Below are 21014 nucleotides of genomic sequence, written 5' to 3'. Positions count from 1 at the left end.
AACCTTCGGGATGCAAGCGGAATACATGGCGTCAAAGCTGACAACTGATTATAACGTGTTGCCAGATGTAGGAAGAGCTCTCAGGGAACCAACCTTTAATACCACGAAAGACTCGAAGGAGGTGCAGATTCACCCGACAGATCCAAAGAAAACGACGTCCATTGCAACAAACATGGACCTCGCATAGGAAAGCGCGCTCGTCGAGTTCCTCCGTGAGCACTGGAAAATCTTTGCATGGTGTCCAGCTGACATGCCAGGAGTACCCAGGGAACTTGCCGAGCACCATTTAAACGTGGATCCAATAGCGAGACCAATCAAACAACCTTTGCGGCGTTTTTCGGAACCAAACCGTAAGGCTATGCTGTCAGAAATTAATCGACTCAGAGAAGCTGGTTTTATCAAGGAATTACATACAGAGGCCACGTGGGTAGCTAACCCAGTGCTGGTCCCGAAGAAAAACACGAAAGTCCTTCGCATGTGTGTCGACTTTACGTGTCTCAATAAACATTGTCCAAAGGATCACTTTCCCCTCCCAAGGATCGATCAAATCATCGACTCCACGGCAGGATGTGAACGTCTTTCCTTCCTGGACGCATATTCTGGTTATAACCAGATTAGATTAAAAGAAGAAGATGAGGTCAAGACAGCGTTCATTACACCTTATGGCGTGTTTTGCTACAAAACAATGCCCTTTGGTTTGAAAAACGCGGGAGCAACATATCAGCGAATGATGCAAAAATGCCTAGCAACACAGATTGGAAAAAACGTACAAGTATACATTGACGATGTCGTTATAACATCAAGAAAGGGGTCAACATTGATCGAGGATTTAAAGGAAACCTTCGACAATCTCGATAAGTTTTGCCTCAAGCTAAACCCGATGAAGTGTTCCTTCGGCGTCCCTGCAGGAGAACTTCTCGGGTTCCTAGTCTCAGCAAGAGGGATTGAAGCCAATCCAGAGAAAATTCAAGCTATCGTAACAATGAGGAAGCCAACAAAGCTAAAAGAAGTACAACAGCTGACCGGGCGAGTCGCAGCTTTATGCAGATTCGTCGCCAGACTAGGAGAAAAAGCGTTACCGTTCTATGCTCTAATCAAGCAAGGAGAGAAATTTCAGTGGAACTAAGAGGCCGACAGAGCTTTCGAGGATCTCAAACGCACAATTGCTACACCACCAATCTTGGTGGCGCCCAAGGAGAAGGAACCCCTCTTGTTATACATTGCAGCCACGCCTCAGGTGGTCAGCACAGTACTTGTAGTTGAAAGAGAGGAAGAAGGAAAACTCCATGGAGTACAGAGGCCAGTATACTTCATCAGTGAAGTTTTATCTCCCTCAAAACAGCGGTACCCGCAGTACCAAAAGCTAGCATATGGAGTGTTTACAACCGCAAGGAAATTGCGGCACTATTTTTCGGAACACCCGATAATAGTGGTCAATGAGGCGCCTTTATCCAATATACTAAACAATCCAGAAGCTACGGGTCGTATCTCCCTTTGGGGAATAGAGCTTTCCCCTCGGGACATCACGTATGAAAAAAGAAAAGCAATAAAGTCGCAAATTCTACCAGACTTCATCGCAGAGTGGATGGAGTTACAAAATACGGGACCTCCGGATTTATCGAGAACCTGGACTATGAATTTCGACGGGTCCAAGAGATTAGAGGGAGCTGGAGCAGGCGTGATACTAATATCACCTGAAGGCGATAAATTAAAATATGTCTTACGAATGACGTTTCCAAACGCATCTAATAATGAGGCAGAGTACGAAGCCCTCATACACGGGATGAAGATGGCGAAGGCTTGTGGTGCAACTCGATTAAAAATCTTTGGCGACTCACAGTTGGTGGCTCAGCAAGTCATGAATCAATGTGATGCAGTCAATGATAGTATGATAGCATACAAGGAAGCTTACAATGAGCTGGAGAAGTTGTTTGATGGGTGCGAGGTAAATCACATCAGCAGGCTAAACAATGATGAAGCCGGCGTTCTTGCAAATATTGGGTCGCAGTGTCTCGCGATTCCACCTGGCGTATTCTGGGAAGAAATAGCCGAGAGATCTACAACGTCGAAGAAACCAAAGAAGAAGGAGAAGGACGAGAAACCCTCGGGGGCTATAAAAGCGACACTGGAAGAAGAGGAGGAACAGGACCTAGTTATGATGGTACAAATTCCATGGATGCAAGTATACATATCATACATTCTAAGGAAACAAATACCCGACGATCCAGTTGAAGCAAGGCGAGTTATTAGGCGGTCCAAGGCCTTTACTGTGGTCAAAGGGGAGTTGTACAAGCGAAGTATTTCAGGAGTGTTACAAAGGTGCGTCACACCCGAAGAAGGAAGAATAATTTTGAAGGATGTACACGAAGGAATATGCGGTCATCATGCAAGCAGTCGAGCTATAGCAGCCAAGGTTTTCAAAGCAGGATTTTATTGGTTAACAGCAATAGAGGACGCGAAAGAAATAGTTCGTACTTGTGACGCGTGTCAGAGATTTGCCGCAAAACCTCATTCTCCGGCAGCAGAGTTGATGCCAATACCGTTGTCTTGGCCCTTTGCTCAGTGGGGTCTCGATATGGTGGGAAAATTACACAAGGCTTCGCCAGGAGGATACGAGTACATGCTCGTCGCTGTCGACAAATTCACTAAGTGGATAGAAGCAAAACCGATAAATTCACCAGACGGAGCGTCGGCAATCAAGTTCGTGAAAAGTATCGTCTTTCGATTTGGAGTACCCCATAGCATCGTCACAGACAATGGTAGTAACTTCACTTCAAAGGAATTCAAGGCATATTGTGCAGAGGTAGGTATCAAACTACACTTTGCATCAGTTGCGCACCCGCAAACCAATGGTCAAGTCGAAAAAGCCAATGGAATTATTTGCAATGGTATAAAGAAGCGTTTACTAGCACCATTGGAAAAAGCTCGACATACCTGGCCTCAAGAGTTGCCCAGTGTGTTATGGAGTATTCGAACAACACCAAATACAGCGACACAGGAAACTCCGTTTTTCCTGGTTCATGGAGCTGAGGCAGTACTGCCGATAGAAATAGAACACGATTCTCCAAGAGTAACAGAATATGATGAAGAAGCTTCAAGACAAGCACTGGAGGATGATGTCGACGCACTTGACGAAGCTCGAGATGAAGTGCTATCACGGGTCACCAAGTATCAGCAAGACCTGAAAAACTACCACAGTCGATGTTTGCGGCCAAGATCCTTTCAGGTGGGCGACTTAGTTCTTCGGCTCACACAAAAAAGCCACGAAAAGCTCGAGTTACCAAGGCTTGGCCCGTACATCGTCACAGAAGTAATCGAAGGAGGAGCATACAGGATAAAGGACAAGAAGACAGGGGTTGCAGAGCCAAATCCCTGGAACGTGGCGCAACTCAGGCGGTTCTACGCTTAGAGTCGAAATATAGTCCTCCTTTGTAAAAATACAATGTACTGAAACGCCCGCGAGCTTTCAGACGCACTCTTTTCCTTTTCAGGGCACTGAGTGGGGCTGGAAAGGTTTTTAATGAGGCGGGCTCGCGGTGCTGTAATATAGAAAAGATATTGGTGATATACATCTTCTTTATCGACACACTCGGGGGCTCGCACCCAGCAGCTACTACATATGAACTGCTGACAAAATAGAACTTGCAAAACAATAAATTTTGCTTTGGTGCAACACACCTCGCAACACAATATAGAGACACAGGAAGAACCAATAAAAGGCTCGGGGGCTCGTTGAAACAAAAATAGCTCGAGATATTTGACAACATACATGTTATTTACAAATATACAGGCGTTCTTCGACAGAGAAAAAACAACAAAGAAATTCTTCAATCAGCATTCAATATAGCGTCTATATTGATTCCCTCGTTATTTGCAGCACCAGTGCTATGTTTAGCGTAACTACCCCTTACAAAGAATTCTGCATCCAGTCGAAGCAGTTCGTCCATCATCTTTTCTGCTACAGGGCGCACAGTGTCGTCAATTTTGTCAACGTTTCTCCTTCGATTCGCCTGTTTGGCCAGACACTTGTCGACAATTTGAGTAAGATTTAACTTTGGGTAGCAGATCTGTATCATAAGCATGGCGAATCTTGCCCCAGCTTCTAGTTGAGCCCGCACAAATTGATGAATACGAGGAGCATCTCGAAATTTCTCCATCAAAGCAGGAAGGGTGTCTGGGATTTTGTTGCGAGGAAACATGGTGCTGTAGACTAAAGACAAAGTTTTCGTACAGAAGTCGAGAAAATCTCGGACCTGACTCGTGCGATCTTGAAATCTGACTATTTGGCGAGTTCGCTCAGGAGTGACCCAAAAATTGGCACCGTGCTCACGGGCAAGTCTGACAAGCACATTGGTTCGGGCTTCAACACGTTGATCTTCGGCAGCAGTATCCAAGAAAGAACCTGTTCCACCGGAAACTTCAGCAAGGAGTAAAAAATAGTAAGGTTAAACTAACATATGACCAAGTTTTGCGGAGCATACCCGCCATATCCAAGCTAGCATCATTCATCAGCTCAAGCATATGATTCTCTCGGTGCGTAGCTTCGGCAGCCTCAGCAACTGCAGTTTCCTTCAACGCTATGGCTTCTTGAGCTTGTTGAACACCTCGTTTCTCATTCTCAGATGATCTTCGAGACTGTTCCATGATCACGAGAATTTGTTTTTTCTTCGACTGAAGTTCTCGACGGAGTTCGTCCAAGTCCTCATTTTGTGCAGCACTCGACAAACCTCCAATATATTCGACAGCGGAGGACTTTTTAGAGCAAGACGCAGCAGGCAAGGCAGTCGAAGAATGAGGCCCAGTGGTATAGTTGTCAAAAATCAACTGGAAAGAAAATAATTCGATATCAATACCTCGGCAACATAGCTTTTTCATTAATAAGATCAGATGTTTACATGGATATTACAAAAGGTTCCTACTGAACTATGGGGGAAGTTGTCGCCAAAGCTACTTTGGCGACAGCATCAAAAGAGAAGCAAAACAAAATAAAGACAAGGTGGTCTACTTGACCTCCGGCTTCAATGAACTAGGAGCTGGAGTTGGCTTGAATCCAAGGAAAGAAAGGATCTTCTTCGAGTTTGGCTTGGCAGCCTTAATCAAAGATTGCCATTTCTTCGTCTCCATATCCTTCACATCGCCAACTTTGGCCCAGTCGACATCTTGATGGCTGTTAGCAACCAAAGCTATGGTGCCTTCAACACCAATCTTCAAGCCTTCTTGTCGAAGACTGGGTCCAAGATCTTCCTTCGACTTGAAGCACTGGGCGAGGGCAGTAAAAGACTCGGGTTCTTCTTTCTTCGCGAAGTGGAAGGGAAAAAGCCGAGACAGAACTGTTCTCGCGTCAGTAAGACCTTGGCGTGCTTCATCTCCATGGATCTCAAGAAGGGAGAGCGCGTCGAGGAGGCGATCACCTTCAGGATTCTCTAGATCATAATCTTGCTGCGTCCTCCCTAATAAGGCAAAAATATAGTTCGTCAGGAAAAAAGCACGCCAAGAAAAGCATGGGTATTCGAAGAACAAGCAATGGTTAGAGCACTTATTGACAAAACGTCGGCTCTGTGACTCTAAGCAAGAGATAATCCCTTCCTCGCGGGCAGTTTGCTGAGTGATGTTTTCACTCAAAGAATTTTCCGCGTTGTGAAGTCTTTTTCGAAGATCTTCAATAACAGCGGCATTTGATTCAGCCTTCTTGCGAGCATTTTCGCTTTGCTCCAATTTCAGAGCAAGAGCATCAGCACGTTTGTTAGCTTCCGCAAGATTGGCTGGCAAAACAATCGACAGTAAACAAGTGTCATGGCAAAAAATGAAGGAGAAGCAGGAGAATTTATTTAATAGGAGAAACAGGTGAAGCAGCAAAACAAGTGTCAAGTACCTTCAAGCTCTTTACAATGGTCACGATACCCGACGAATTGGGTACCGAGACGAAGAAACTCCTTCATCAAAGGCTGCAAAAGAAAAGTAGAGAAAGAAAAATCAATATAGGAATTGAAACATTCGACAGTAAGAAGCAAAAAAGAGGGGAGTCAACAGTATTGAAATCTTCGGGACACAAAAAAGAGGGGAGTCGACAGAAGTGAACTTACATCATCCAGTGAAGGAGTTGTGGAACTGCCAATTAATTGGGAGGGTTCCTTGGCTGGCTCTACCCTAGCTCTCTTCGGTGAAGAGGCACGGGGGCTCACAATTGGAGCAGTGAGCTCAACGTCCTGCTGAGGAGGCGAAGTTTCCTCTTCATCAGGTTGAGCTTCGGAGACGACTAAAGTATGTGACATACTCGTTCGAGCAGTCGCGTCAATGGGTGGATTTTCATCCTCGTCGCCACTACAATAAAAGGTGACAAAGTAAGAAACAACATAGACAAAATATCGAGAGCAAACAACAAAGAGCAACAGAGAACTTACGAGCTGACAAGGGCATCCTCGTAAGGGTTGAAAGTTGTCCTTTCTTCAGTAGGAACAACTTCTTCGGCAGGAGGTGCGCTGGTCTTGGAGGTGCCAGAATCGTCAACTTCGTCCCTTTTTCTCTTGTTCCTTGGAGAAACAGCGGAGGGGAGGGAGTGTGTCGATGCGGTAGCCTCAGAATCTTCTCTTTCAGAAGAAGCCGCGGATTTCTGAGAACCCGCGATTTCACTCTCAGGGCAAGAAGTACCCTGGTTGTCGTCAGTGACAACAGCCTGTTCTTCGACTTCTCCATCTTCAGGAAGAGGAGGAAGAGAAGCTAGAACTGGATGATTCTACAAACACAAGGAATATCGACAAGAAGTTACGCAGGGGATGTCATCAAAATAGTAGTCGACAAATAGTAAAACATTCGAGAAGAAAATACCTTGGGAAGAGGGTTGGAGAAACTGTATGGCTCCACACGGCAAGAAGATGGAATAGGATCTTTCTTGCTGAGTGATGAAATTCTTCGGATAAGTTTCTCCAAGTCCTTTACAGAAAGGTCCTTGGAGATCCTATTAGCATCTTTTTCGCCAGCATACGTCCAAAGGGGATTTTTGCGAGCCTGCAGAGGCTGCACCCTAATCCTAAGGAAGTAAGCTGTGATTTGGATACCCGACAGTTCCTTGCCGCGGGTATTCTGAAGCTCATGAATACGAGACATTAGCGCCTCTATCGATGCTTTCTCTTGTTCGGTAGCTTCAGCATCCCAGGAACGGCGGCGAAGAATCTTGGCGCTTCCATTAAAAGGAGCTATGTTGTACTCTACTGAGTTGGCGCTTTCTTCGCGCACATAGAGCCACCTTCTGCGCCACCCTTGGACGGAGTCGGGGAATTTGACGTCAAAATATTCGACATCAGGGCGAACGCAAATAACAACACCGCCTATGTTGTAGGCGAAGTTGTGGGAGCCATTACGGCGGAGGTAGAAGATGCGCTTCCACAGAGCCCAGTTAGGAGGGACTCCGAGGAAGCATTCACAAAGAGTAATGAAAATGGCGATATGGAGGATGGAGTTGGGAGTCAGCTGATGCAGCTGCACCCCATAAACAAAGAGAAGACCGCGGAGGAAATCGTGAATGGGGGTAGAAAGGCCGCGAATGAGGTGGTCGACGAAACTGACCCGATACTCGATTGGAGGCGAGGGATAGCTTTCGTCGCTGGGGAAGCGCAGCGCGTCCTTCGTCTTCGTGAGCCCGAGTTTCTTCATCAAGTTCATGTCTTGGTGGGAGATCTTGGATCTCTCCCACTCCAGATCTTTCGCCGCCATCTTGGATTCGGGAGTGGTGTGGCGAGTGAGCCGCGCGCGTGGTGGCATCAACAATGGCGAGAGCGCAGCGTGCGAGTGTGGTTGAGCTCTGGGCGCAATGGGGATTTTTTGCAGAGGAGAAGCAGAGGTGCGGCGCAAGCGAAAGTGTAAACGGAGGAAGAAGAAGACCTTATATAAGGAATTGGCGAAGCGGCGCACCGTTGGATGGAGTAATTTTGGCGGTGGATGTTGTACACGTGGCTAAGGGGTAAAAGAGTATTTTGACTGTGAAGGAACGGAACAGGCGTTACAGTGCGTGCGCCAGGAAAAGCGGAGGACGTGGGTCCCCCACTTGCACAACGTGTAAACGTGGTGAGGATTCTGGGCCCGCAAGACAGAGAAAGAGCAGTACTCGCGTTTTTCCGATACACTGGTCATGGTTATCGTCAGTAGTGACGACATTGACTAAAGGAAAATCTCGGCAGTGAGGAGTAAGGGAATTGGCGGCAGAGAAAAATTATCGATTATTTCGAGAGCCTTTGATCAAATACAAGTTTTTTCCCAAATGCTCGGGGGCTACTTCGGAAAAAAGAGAAGTTCGAGTATGATAAAATAGAAATGGCGAGAGCCTATGATCAAACGCAAGCATTTGTTCATAGCCTCGGGGGCTACTCCCATCGGGAGCGCTGGTCGCGCACCCGATAGACATAAAAAGCTCGAGAGAGATTGACAATATAGTGGCATAAGATGTTGAGCCTACAACCAAGCACAAGTCCTTGGCTGTAGCCTCGGGGGCTACTCCCATCGGGAACGCTGTTCGCGTGCCCGATGAAATTATAAAAAATATAGAGAGAAAGAAGAAGTGAGCATATTTCGAGTTATACAAATAACTCGAAACATACTCCCATCGGGAGGGCAATATAAGTCATCCGTTGACTCAATAAAATGTGCTATTCCAACAGCCGAAAAAGCACTCGACAATATATTCTCAGGGCGCCAAAGTTGCGAATAATCTCTGAATGCCGCAAAACTCTGCGAAGGTAAGACCCCAGATCCGTTCTGAGCGGCGTGGCACCGTCTCTGACGTCGGTTTGCTACTTTTTTCCGTATCAACAGATACGAAGAAAAATCCTAACGGACGCGTTAGGTACCCGATAAAACATGACTGGGACTCGACAGAATGGTAAGACCTTAAGCGGCACCTGTCGAAGTTTACACCAGTATCCCGAGATCATGTCCAGGGACGTGATCTTGAAGTAGGTTTTTGCGGATTGCCACTAGAGCAGTTAACTAGTACCTGATCCGTCAGATGAACTAGCCCCAACTACCATTATCCCTGTACAATATATAATTGCGTATCCAAAAGATATGTGATAAATTTGATAGTTATTGAATGATTAAAGTTGGAGATTTTCCCTGATTCTTCGATTCAAGCAAAATCTCGGGGGCTACTGACATAGGCATCCCCAATGGGCCTGCCGAAGATGGTACCCGGGGTTTACTGAAGGCCCACGACTTGATGAGTATGAAGATTCGGAAGCCCAAGTTAGTATTAAGGAAAGCTAGAAAAACATACTTGTAATCTTTCGGGATGAGTTAGAAACCTTCCCGGACTCTGTACACCTTATATCAGTACATCCATGGTGGGAAGGGCCTTGATGCCAACACGGCCTTGGACACTCGTCTACGGATAGCGGTGGAGTCGCCCGAGGCGTTGGCCTACATGCACACATCGGCCTCGCCACCGATCCTACACGGCGATGTCAAGACTGCCAATATCCTGCTCGACAGCAGCCTCACCGCTAAAGTAACGGACTTTGGGGCATCAAAGCTGGCTCCAAATGATGAGGCTGAGATCGCCACGCTAGTGCAAGGAACCTGCGGCTACCTAGACCCGGAGTACCTTATGACATGCAAGCTGACTGACAAGAGCGACGTGTACAGCTTTGGCGTCGTTCTATTGGAGCTGCTAACCAGGAAGAAGGTTCTCTGTTTTGACGGTCCAGAAGAAAATAGGAGCCTTGTGTCGTTTCGTGATTGACGTAAAAGCCGGACGGCATGACGAGCTCATGGACGACGGTGTGAGGAAGGAGATGGGGCGGGAGGCTCTCGAAGAGGTATCACACCTCCTGACACGATGCATCAGCATGAACGGCGAGGAGCGCCTGAGGATGAAGGAGATAGCGGAGAGGCTGGAGAGGCTGGAGGCACTGAGAAGATACCAGCAGCATCCATGGGGTCATTCTGATGGTGCTGATTCCGAGGAGGAGGAGAAGAGTTTGCTTGGAAGGAAGCAACAACGTGATGCGGACTACAAATTCAGACCTCATGATGTGCTTGATCTTGAGGGGGGCAGTACACACTATTTTAGCGTGTAGGTCGATCGTTCTAATATTTGTTTTGAAAGCCACTCAGCGCCCTTTATTAATAGGTGAACATTGTTGAATCATTTGTAAGAAACAAAAGGAGAAACCTAGGAGATCGTCCACTCAATTGCATGGAATAAAGGACCTTGCTATTGCATGCGCAACCACCTTGGCTTCTTGTGTACTGCTGGAACCAAACTGTATGAAACCGACTTGATAAAATTGCACACTCCTGGAATATTCTTTCTTGGATCAAAACCATGCACATGACCTGTAAAAGACCAACTCCAATCTTGTTAAAACCCACATTGTTTTGACAATTCCGTATAACCCAAACTAAACCACACACTCCAATATGATTTGAGCTACTTTTATCAATCTCATTAGCCAATTACCGAGTTCTTTCCCGTGACCTAGCCGCCGCCTCCTCCTCTCACACCCCCCTCCCAGGCGGCGGCGGAGGATCCACCCGCTCCTCCCCGAGCAGTCGCCCCCAGACCGCCGCCCCTCTGCCGGCCTTGGCCCCGGCTCCGGCCCCAGCATCGGCCCCGGCCACGGCGGCAGTGGCGGCGCCCCTTTCGTCGAACGATGAGGGGAAGGAGAGGGTTTCCGTGGCAGCGTTCCATGAGAGGTGATGAAGCGTCGGTGGAGGAAGCCGGGCGGCACGGCTACTTAGCCGGTGCCTGATGCTCTCCGTCGGTAGCCATGGAGGATTCGGTGGAGCGGCGGCGGCCTCCGCCCCCGGTGACGGTTCGGCGGTGGTACACATGATCCGCGCCGCCGTCCTATTCCCTGGTGATCCGGCAGGAGGGACTGGCGGCGTGGGGGCTGCTAGCCTTGCTTCGTTTTTGGTGGCGGTCCTCGGGTTTCTAGCAAGCGAAGATGAAGATCTGCCAAAGGTCTGTTTGCTTTGATCTGGCTGGAGAGATTAGTTCCGGAAAGCTCCGTCGGCGAATGAAAAGTGCATGTTTTGCCTGGAGTTTGCTGGATCGGGTGGTATTCGGTCGCGCGCACCCATGTTTTTATTCCGACCGTTTGGTTTCAGAGGGAGCTGCGCGAAGTTCTATTATGTGTTGTCATCAGGTGACTTTTTGGTCTATAGTGAAGTCAGAAGAAGGAATATCATGAATGTCGGATTGGTGGACTGGCTAAAGGAGGTTTGAGTCTCCGTGATGTTGAGGAATTTGCTTGGCGTTCCGGGCTCCGCAGCAGTGGTATGCATGTGGGGGCGGCAACACAGGTGAAGTTCAGAGTCTTATATCTCAGGGTGAAAACCCAAGGTCTGGCCTTAACTGGTTGTGCCTGGCAATGATCTTGTTGGAGACATTGTTTTGAATATGGAGACTATCTTCAGGGTGAAAACCTAAGACCTTTGGTCGGGCGACGACGGCGCTGGTGTACTGTTCCCTTCTTGGAGGCGTCACTTTTGTAGAGTCTGAATTTCAGGTGTTGTCACGGTGGTGGTTGTTGCTGTTACTAGGTCTGGAATGTTGTGGCGGGACTTTTATTTCTTAGTTTTTTTTTGGTTGTGTGCATCCGTAATGTCACTAAGGTGGGGCGTTGTTGTAGAGGCTGGGTGTATTTGGTATCTTTTAATATTAATATATTCCCTTTATAAAAATAAATTAGCCAATTACCAAAAATAACTGTGACAATTGTTGGAAGTCATAAGTTAAATTTGAAGTGGACAATCTGACATATCAGCCAGGCAAGAAAAGACAGGTGATAAATTAATTCTGGACAAACTCATTAGAATCACAAAACAATCATTTCTTACAAATAGTCTATCATCACTTCGCTAAATTATCTTTGGTGAGAAAACATCCTTACGTAGAAACCACATAAACTCTTCAGAGGCACTATTAGAGTGATCGCTAATTGTAAAGGTAAGAAAAGATAACCTGCTAATTATTAATGCTGATTCCTGTGACTCAATTGCATGGGCGATTGATCGCTGGCACCTGGAGATAACCAGTGAGAAGCTAATTCAAGATGCTCACATGGAGTTTTGAGCCAAAAGTTGATATAGGTTTCTCGTAGATGTTCTGGTTGCTGTCTTTCTTTTCCTTCCAGTACTATAAACCTCTAACACTTTGTTATTGTTAGGGCATCTCCAACGGGGCGATGCAAACGGACGTTCGCGGTGACCGGAACGTGCGGGGAGATGCAGATGAAAGCCGGCACGACGCAATTAGGCCTCCATCCGACCTATGCAGAGGCCATGCTCCTCGTCAAGCAAGAGAGGATCGTCGGCGTCGCTCCTCTGGCCTCGTCAGTAAGCTCGATAAGTTCCTAGCTGCGTCCTGGAACACCCGCTGCCTCGCAGGTCCACGTGGCGTTGAGGTTTGCCTCCGGCGTGGATCCGGTGCAGTTCAACGGGACGCCGGTTCCCGATCTCAAACGGACGCCGAGAAGCGGTGACTCCTGCCCGGGCGAGACACAGAAGACGCGTCAGGTGCCGGAGCAGAGCATGCCGGAGCCCCCGCAGCCTGTTTGAGGAAATGGCACCATCTGCCCCGACGATGGATGACCCGGTACGTAAGCTGTCTCACTGTGTGCGACTGCCATGTGTCATGCGTCTGACGTCCGGTGATTCGTAGGCCTATTGGATGGGACGGCATGACAGCGACATCGAGGCCATGATCTACGGCGGCGGCTTTGTTGGCAACGCCGGGGCCGGGACAGGGCCGCATGATCAGTGGGCACCGACGCAAGATGGGGAGGACACCGATACCGCGAAGCTGTTCTCCACCTAGCCCACGCAGGCAACAACCATGTGCGTCGACGACTATGAGGACGCGCCAACAGGGCATGTCCTCACGACGGACGATGGTACTAAGCACTAGTGGAGAAGAGGCCTTTGGTCCCAAGCAAATGTCCCACTGCTGAACCAAACCGGGTCCAATGCCCCCATTGGACCCGGTTCGTTTCTGCCCAGGACGACCCCACCCGCTGGCGCCTGTCCTGTAGCGGCCTTTGGACCCGGTTTGTCATACAAACCGGGTCCAAAGGGTCCACCGCAGGGCGCGGCAGGCCGTGTCAGTCTGGGGAACCCTTTAGTCCCGGTTTGTATGACAAACCGGGTCCAAAGGCCCCCCTCTGGCTATATAACCTTGCCCCTGCCCAAGTGTGAGCCACACTTAGCCATTTTTTCACTATCTTCACAAGAGGGGTGTATTGCTTTCCTCTCTTCTTCACATGCACAAGAGGTGTTCGATGAAATGCTTAAGAGGATTTGCCACTTGAGTTTACACAAATCAAGCCACACTTAACTTGCTTTTTTCTTCTTCATCGAGGTTAACAACTTTATCCTTTTCATCTGCAATTGATAAAATGCATGTGTATATATACATCGTGATGTTCTGTAATGGTTTTGATCAGCTTAATTATATCATGCAGATGAATCGGCAATGGATGTACATTGACCGACGGTTTGACGAGTTCACTGCGGGCCTGGATAATTTTATGGCCGTGGCGGAGGCAAACAAACATGGTGGCTTCATGTATTGTCCATGTGTGGACTGCAAGAATACCGTAAATTACGCTCGCTCGAGTCTCATTCACAGCCACCTTCTGCGATCCGGTTTCATGCCCAGTTACTATTGTTGGACCAAGCACGGAGAAAGAGGGGTTATGATGGAAGACAATGACGAAGAGGAAGAGGATGATGACGGTTATCCCAATTTCCCTGAATACGATGATACTGCAGAAGGCAATGAAGACAATGAAGTAGAAGATCAAGAGGCACCAGATGAGCCTGCTGATGATGATCTTGGCCGGGCCATTGCTGATGCAAGGAGAGAATGTGAAACTGAAAAGGAAAGGTTGGCCTTCGACAAGATGATAGAAGATCACAACAAATTATTATACCCAACTTGCGAAGATGGCCATAAAAAGCTAGGCAGCACACTGGAATTGTTGCAATGGAAGGCAGAGAACGGTGTCACTGACTCAGGATTTGGAAAGTTGCTGACAATAATTAAGAGGAAGCTTCCAAGGGGTAACGAATTGCCCGCCAGTACGTACGAAGCGAAGAAGATTGTCTGCCCACTAGGATTAGATGTGCAAAAGATACATGCATGCATTAATGACTGCATCCTCTACCGCGATGAGTACGAGAATTTGGATGCATGTCCGGTGTGCACTGCATTGCGGTATAAGATCAGACGAGATGACCCTGGTGATGTTGAGGGCGAGCGCCCCAGGAAGAGGGTTCCTGCCAAGGTTATGTGGTATGCTCCTATAATACCACGGCTGAAACGCTTGTTCAGAAATAAAGAGCATGCTAGGTTGTTGCGATGGCACAAAGAAGACCGTAAGAAAGACGTGATGTTGAGGCACCCTGCTGATGGCTCCCAATGGAGAAAAATCGATAGAGAGTTCCCAAACTTTGCACAGGATGCAAGGAACTTACGGTTTGGTCTCAGTACAGATGGCATGAATCCTTTTGGAGAGCAGAGCTGCAGCCATAGCACCTGGCCTGTGACTCTTTGTATATATAACCTTCCTCCTTGGTTGTGCATGAAGCGGAAGTTCATTATGATGCCAGTGCTCATACAAGGCCCGAAGCAACCCGGGAACGACATTGATGTGTACCTGAAGCCATTAGTCGAAGAACTTCTACAGCTGTGGTCCCTAGCAGGTGTACGTGTGTGGGACGAGCACAAGCAGGAGGAATTTGACCTAAGAGCGATGCTTTTCGTAACCATCAATGACTGGCCTGCTCTTGGTAACATTTCAGGACAGTCAAACAAGGGATACAATGCATGCACACACTGTTTACATGAGCTCGAAGGTGATTATTTGGAAAAAGGTCAGAAGGTCGTGTACCTGGGGCATCGTCGATTTCTTAGGCTTACCCATCCCGTAAGAAAGAAAGGCAAGCATTACAACGGTGAGGCTGATCACCGGAGGAAGCCTCCCCATCGTGATGGTGTTGATATATTTGGTATGGTCAAGGATCTAGATGTAATATTTGGAAAGGGTCCTGGCGGACGGTCTGTTCCGAATGACGATGCCGGACACGCGCCCATGTGGAAGAAGAAATCTATATTTTGGGATCTACCCTATTGGGAAGTCTTAGAGGTCCGCTCTTCAATCGATGTGATGCACGTGACGAAGAATCTTTGCGTGAACCTGCTAGGCTTTCTGGGTGTGTACGGGAAGACAAAAGATACACCAGAAGCACGGGAGGACCAGCAACGTTGGAAAGACCCCAAAAAGCTGCATGAGAGAGTTAAAGGACGTCATTTATCCAGCTACGCTCTTACAAAAGCAGAGAAGGAAATATTTTTTGAATGTCTTAGCAGTATCAAGGTCCCGTCTGGCTTCTCCTCCAATATAAAGGGAATAATAAATATGGAGAAGAAAACATTCCAGAACTTGAAGTCTCATGACTGTCACGTGATAATGACACAGTTGCTTCCGATTGCATTGAGGGGGCTTCTACCGGAAAATGTTCGACTGCCCATTGTGAAGCTATGTGCATTCCTCAATGCAATTTCTCAGAAGGTAATAAATCCAGAAATTCTACCGAGGTTGCAGAATGATGTGGTCCAATGTCTCGTTAGTTTTGAGCTGGTGTTCCCACCATCCTTCTTCAATATTATGACACATCTCCTCGTTCACCTGGTCGATGAGATTTCCATTCTCGGTCCTGTGTTTCTACACAATATGTTCCCCTTCGAGAGGTTCTTGTGAGTCTTGAAGAAATATGTTCATAACCGTGCTAGGCAAGAAGGAAGCATCTCCAATGGATATGGAACAGAGGAGGTCATTGAATTCTGTGTTGACTTTATTCCTGACCTTAAGCCGATTGGTGTTCTGAATCGCGGCATGAAGGGAGACTAAGTGGAAAAGGCACGCTAGGAAGGAAATCAATGATATGTAGGGACGGGATTTCTTTGACTCAAGCACACTACACAGTCCTACAAAGTTCCACCTTGGTGGCTCCGTATATCGGTGACCACAAGAACTTTCTACGCTCCCAGAACCCGGGGCAGTCGAACGATTGGATTAGACGTGAACACATGTCGACTTTCGGCGGTTGGTTGCAAAAACATCTCCTGAATAACAAACATATTGAAGATCAGTTGTACTTGCTGGCCCAGACACCATCTTCGACTGTAGTGACTTTCCAAGGGTACGAGATAAATGGGAATACATTTTACACGATCGCCCAAGATAAAAGAGCACCAACCAAAACAGTGGTGTCCGGTTTGATGCAATAATGAATGAAGGCCCAAATGACACATATTATGGTTACATAGAGGATATATGGGAACTTGACTATGGACCTTCTTTTAAGGTCCCTTTGTTTAGGTGCAAATGGGTCAACAAAACAGGAGGCGGGGTTCAGGTAGACAAGTTGTATGGAATGACAACAGTGGATCTCAACAATCTTGGGTATAGAGACGAACCATTCGTCCTAGCCAAGGATGTGGCCCAGGTTTTCTATGTGAAGGATATGTCTACCAAACCAAGAAAAAGGAAACATAAGGAAACAAATACATCAAACGATGAGCCAAAGCGCCACATAGTTCTTTCTGGAAAAAGAAACATCGTGGGAGTGGAGAACAAGACAGACATGTCAGAAGATTATAATCAGTTTGATGAAATTCCACCCTTCAGAGTGAACATTGATCCAAGCATCAAGTTAAATGATGAAGATGCTCCATGGTTACGGCCGAAGAAGATTAATTAAATGATGAAGATGCTCCATCATCAAGTTAATTGAAGAATGTTCATGGCACAAATGAGTATCTCAACATGGCAATCAATTTCCCATTTATTTTTGTGTAATCATGTAACTGTATGTAAGATATTAAAAGTGGAGATGCGCCACGGGAGATTTCCCAACCCTTTCCCCAACCCTGTTAGATGAGATGTAGTCGTTCAGGGGCTTGCAGGAAAAAATTCCAAGGCGCAGTTTCTGAAGATGTCGTAGGGCGTGTGCACCAACGACATCTTCGAGAAACTGCGCCACGGGAGATTTCCCAACCCTTTCCCCAACACTGTTAGATGAGATGTAGTCGTTTAGGGGCTTGCAGGGAAAAATTCCGAGGAGCAGCTTCCGAAGATGTCGTAGGGCGTGTGCGCCAACGACATCTTCGAGAAGCTGCGCCACGGGAGATTTCCCAACCCTTCCCTTCATCCATGGGAATGAAACTCTCCTTGGCTTGTTGATCTGCTTGGCAAGGCGTATCGATGCTCCTTTTATAGGCACGGCACCTCTTCTACTTTGTCTTGTTCCTTCGACAGGGTGTCGTGCGCTACATGCTTTATCTCATCGAGCAGTGCGTCCACCCATGCGTTCTTATCCTGCCGACATCTTTAGTCCCGGTTGTACCCACCAGCCGGGACTAAAGGTTACCCACACGTCCTTATCCCGCCGACAGTTTTGTTAGATGACACAAAAAAGGATCTTTAGTCCCGGTTGTACCCACCAGCCGGGACTAAAGGTTACCCACACGTCCTTATCCCACCGAGCTTTTGGCGCCACTGCGTTCCCGCCTATTTTTCTTCCCGCGCTTTCCACTGCTTCCCGCCTCCGTCCTCCCGCCATTTTTTCACTATATATATGTTGGCTTGGCCTCCATTTACATATCACATCTAGACTCATATCTGCAAACCTCATCACCAGGTCACATGGCTTCCATCGTATCTCTAACCCTCCGGGAGGCGGAGGCGCTTTGCGCGTCGAACTACCCCTGCCCGCCGGGCTACCGCGTCCCTACCGGCTGGTTGCTGAGCGTCGGAGGGGTACCGGTCCCTCCTATCCCTCTAGGTGTGGCGCGCGAGATGGCCATCACGAACCACTACTACTTCGAGCTCACGCCAGAGCAGCGGAGGAATCCCCAGTGGCATCCCGACTACAGCCCGACTTGGGAGAGCTTCTTCATCAATCGGCGTGAGAGGGCGCTCGCCAGGCACGAGGAGGGCGGCCCGCCTCCTTCGAACTTCAACGAGGCCGGCCGTCGGCTGTGGTGGCGCGACCGAACTCTCCAGGGCGTCATGGCCCACCGTGGCCCCCGCCTGCACTACCCTCAGTCCCAGCCCACGCGTGCTCTCCCGCCGAGGTTTGACTACCGCGACCCCGATGCCAGCGACGATGATGACGGCGACTACGACGACTACAGTGCGAGTACTATAGGGCTAGGCACGAGTATGACTGAATGACTCGAACAGTCGAATCTGGCCATGTATCTTAATTAATTTTCAGTTGAGCTAGGCACGAGTACTATAGGGCTAGGCACGAGTACTATCTGGCCATGTATCTTAATTAATTTTCAGTTGAGTTCTGTACTTTAATTCCACATGTAATCTGGCGGGAAACTTTTCTCATCATCGCGTACGCACACAACGACTTTATTGAAAATACAATAAAATAGATAAACAACTAGTCTAGTCGATCTACTCGTCGTCGGAGGTTGTCTCGGTCCAAATGTCGTCCCACCGAGGGTCGTTGTCGGCCCAAGTTGTATTCGGGTTATCGAGCTCGAACACGGCGACGGCCCGACGATGGCGCCTGTTGGACCTGCGTTGTGCCCGGAGGTCAGCGAAGAACGCGGCGGTGTTGTCGACGTCGTTGGGGAACTGCGCCCTCCACTGGCGCATCAACTCCTCGTCGTGCTCGGCGATTGCGATCCGGCGCTGCACCTGGCGGTGGCGGCGACGGTCCTCGTCGTCGACGAGGCACGGCGTCGGCGCGAGGAACTCCGCCTCCTCTAGCGATTCGACGTCTGGGAAGTTCATGTTGCACCGTGGCCGCCGAAATCGCCATGCGGCCGCGTCGTAAGCGCGCGCCGCCAGCTCCGAGGTGTTGTACGTGCCGAGGGTGAGCCGGAAGCCACCGGCACGCATCTCGGCGTAGAACCTACCGTTCGGCCGCGCTCGGACGCCACGGAAACCGGACGAGCCGCGACGGCGCGGCGGCATCCCGGCGACGAATGAACAGAGGCGACGGCGACGTGTGGTTCCGCGCGCACGCGGCGCTTTATAGCACAGCGACGCGGCAAGTTTGGCGACAGGTGGCGCGGGAAGCGGCGGGCGTGGCACGTGGAAGCGGCGGCGACAGGTGGCGCGGGGAAGCGGCGGGGCGTGGCACGTGGAAGCGGGATCTACACGTCGCACGGCGGTGGCGGCGGGGCGAGGCACGTGGAAGCGGCGGCGACACGTGGCACGGGGAAGGGACACGTGTGGCGGTGGCGGTGGTGGGCAGTACACGGCGGTGGCCCGTACATGGCGGTGACGGTGGTGGCCAGGCGGTGGCGGTGGCGGTGGTGGGCAGTACACGGCGGTGCCGACGGTGGGCAGTACACGGCGGTGGCGGTGGTGGGCAGTACACGGCGGTGGCCCGTACATGGCGGTGACGGCGGGGCGAGGCACGTGGAAGCGGCGGCGACACGTGGCACGGGGAAGGGACACGTGTGGCGGTGGCGGAGGTGGCAATGCGATGGCGGTGGCGGTGGTGGGCAGTACAGGGAGGTGGCCCGTTCTTGTCGGTGACGGCGGGGCGAGGCACGTGGAAGCGGCGGCGACACGTGGCACGGGGAAGGGACACGTGTGGCGGTGGCGGTGGTGGCCAGTACATGGCGGTGGCGGTGGTGGGCAGTACACGGCGGTGGCCCGTACATGGCGGTGACGGCGGGGCGAGGCACGTGGAAGCGGCGGCGACACGTGGCACGGGGAAGGGACACGTGTGGCGGTGGCGGTGGTGGCCAGTACATGGCGGTGGCGGTGGTGGGCAGTACACGGCGGTGGCCCGTACATGGCGGTGACGGTGGTGGCCAGGCGGTGGCGGTGGCGACAGTGGCCACTACACGGCGGTGGCGGCGGTGGACACGTGTGGCAGTGCGGTGGCTTTTTTCATTTGAAATAAGGCGGGAATGAAATTTTTAAAAAAAAGTGGCCTTTGGACCCGGTTTGTTTTCCATTCCGTGACTAAAGGACTATTTTGCGCGGTAAGAGAAAACTAAGCAAAAATGGCCTTTTGTCCCGGTTTGTATTACAAACCGGGTCCAAAGGGGGGCCTTTGGACCTGGTTTGTAATACAAACCGGGACCAAAGGGTCCAGACTATATAAACAACACTTCGTCTCCGCGGAGATCAATCCCGCGGAGACAAAGCGCCAGTTACGCCGCCAGGCCGCCCAATCGCCGTGCGCGCCATAGCCGTCGCCGTCGCCGTCCACCGCGCTGCCGCGCCGCCGCCCGCCGCCCGCCGCCCGCCGCCCGCGTCACCGCCACCGCCCGCGCGCACGTCACACGCCGCCCGCCCCGCGCCTCTTCTCTCCCGCGCGTGCGTCGCGGGCCCTCGATCGCCGCCTCCTCCTCGACCGCGCCGCCACTCCGCTCTCCGCCGCCACTCCTCCACCGCCGGCGCCGCTTCCTCCACGCCCGCCGCCTCCTCTCTCCGCCCGCGTCCTCGATCCTCCACCGCCGCGCGCCTCCTCTCCGCCGGCAAGCAATCAAGGTGAGAGCCCCGGCCGGCCACCCGGCCTTTTTTTTCTTTCTTTTTTAGTCGTTTTTTTTAGATTAGTTTGTTAATTAGTTAGAAAAATTAGATTAGTTTGTTAAGTTAGAAAAATTAGTTTAGTTTGTTAATTAGTTAGAAAAATTAGATTAGTTTGTTAAGTTAGAAAAATTAGTTAAAACAATATAGTTAGAAAATTAATTAGTAAAATTAGTTAGTAAAATATTTAGTTAGTGTGTTAGTGAAAAATAGTTAGAACTTTAGTTAAAACAATAGTTAGTGTGTTAGTGTAAAATAGTTAGCGCGCAAAAACGCCGGCGCCCCCCCAAATAGAGATGTACGCCGGCGCCCCCCAAATAGAGATGTACGCCGCGCGGTGCCCCCTTACGCGGTAGTGCCGGCGCCCCCCAAATAGAGATGTACGCCGGGGCCCCTTACGCGGTAGTGCCGGCGCCCCAAATAGAGGATGTACGCCGGCGCCCCCTT

The 21014-nt window shown here is 49.8% G+C and overlaps 1 pseudogene; it reads left to right on the top strand.

The window, feature by feature from the left end:
- The first annotated feature begins 7807 nt into the window (after positions 1-7807).
- LOC127309198 (putative wall-associated receptor kinase-like 16) lies at positions 7808-10182 on the top strand (annotated as a pseudogene).
- The last annotated feature ends 10832 nt before the right edge of the window (positions 10183-21014 follow it).

The sequence above is a fragment of the Lolium perenne genome, chromosome 6, assembly GCF_019359855.2.
Source record: "Lolium perenne isolate Kyuss_39 chromosome 6, Kyuss_2.0, whole genome shotgun sequence".
Taxonomy (NCBI): Eukaryota; Viridiplantae; Streptophyta; class Magnoliopsida; order Poales; family Poaceae; genus Lolium; species Lolium perenne.
Note: the sequence above shows the minus strand (reverse complement) of the source record. Positions and strands in the feature narration are given on the sequence as shown.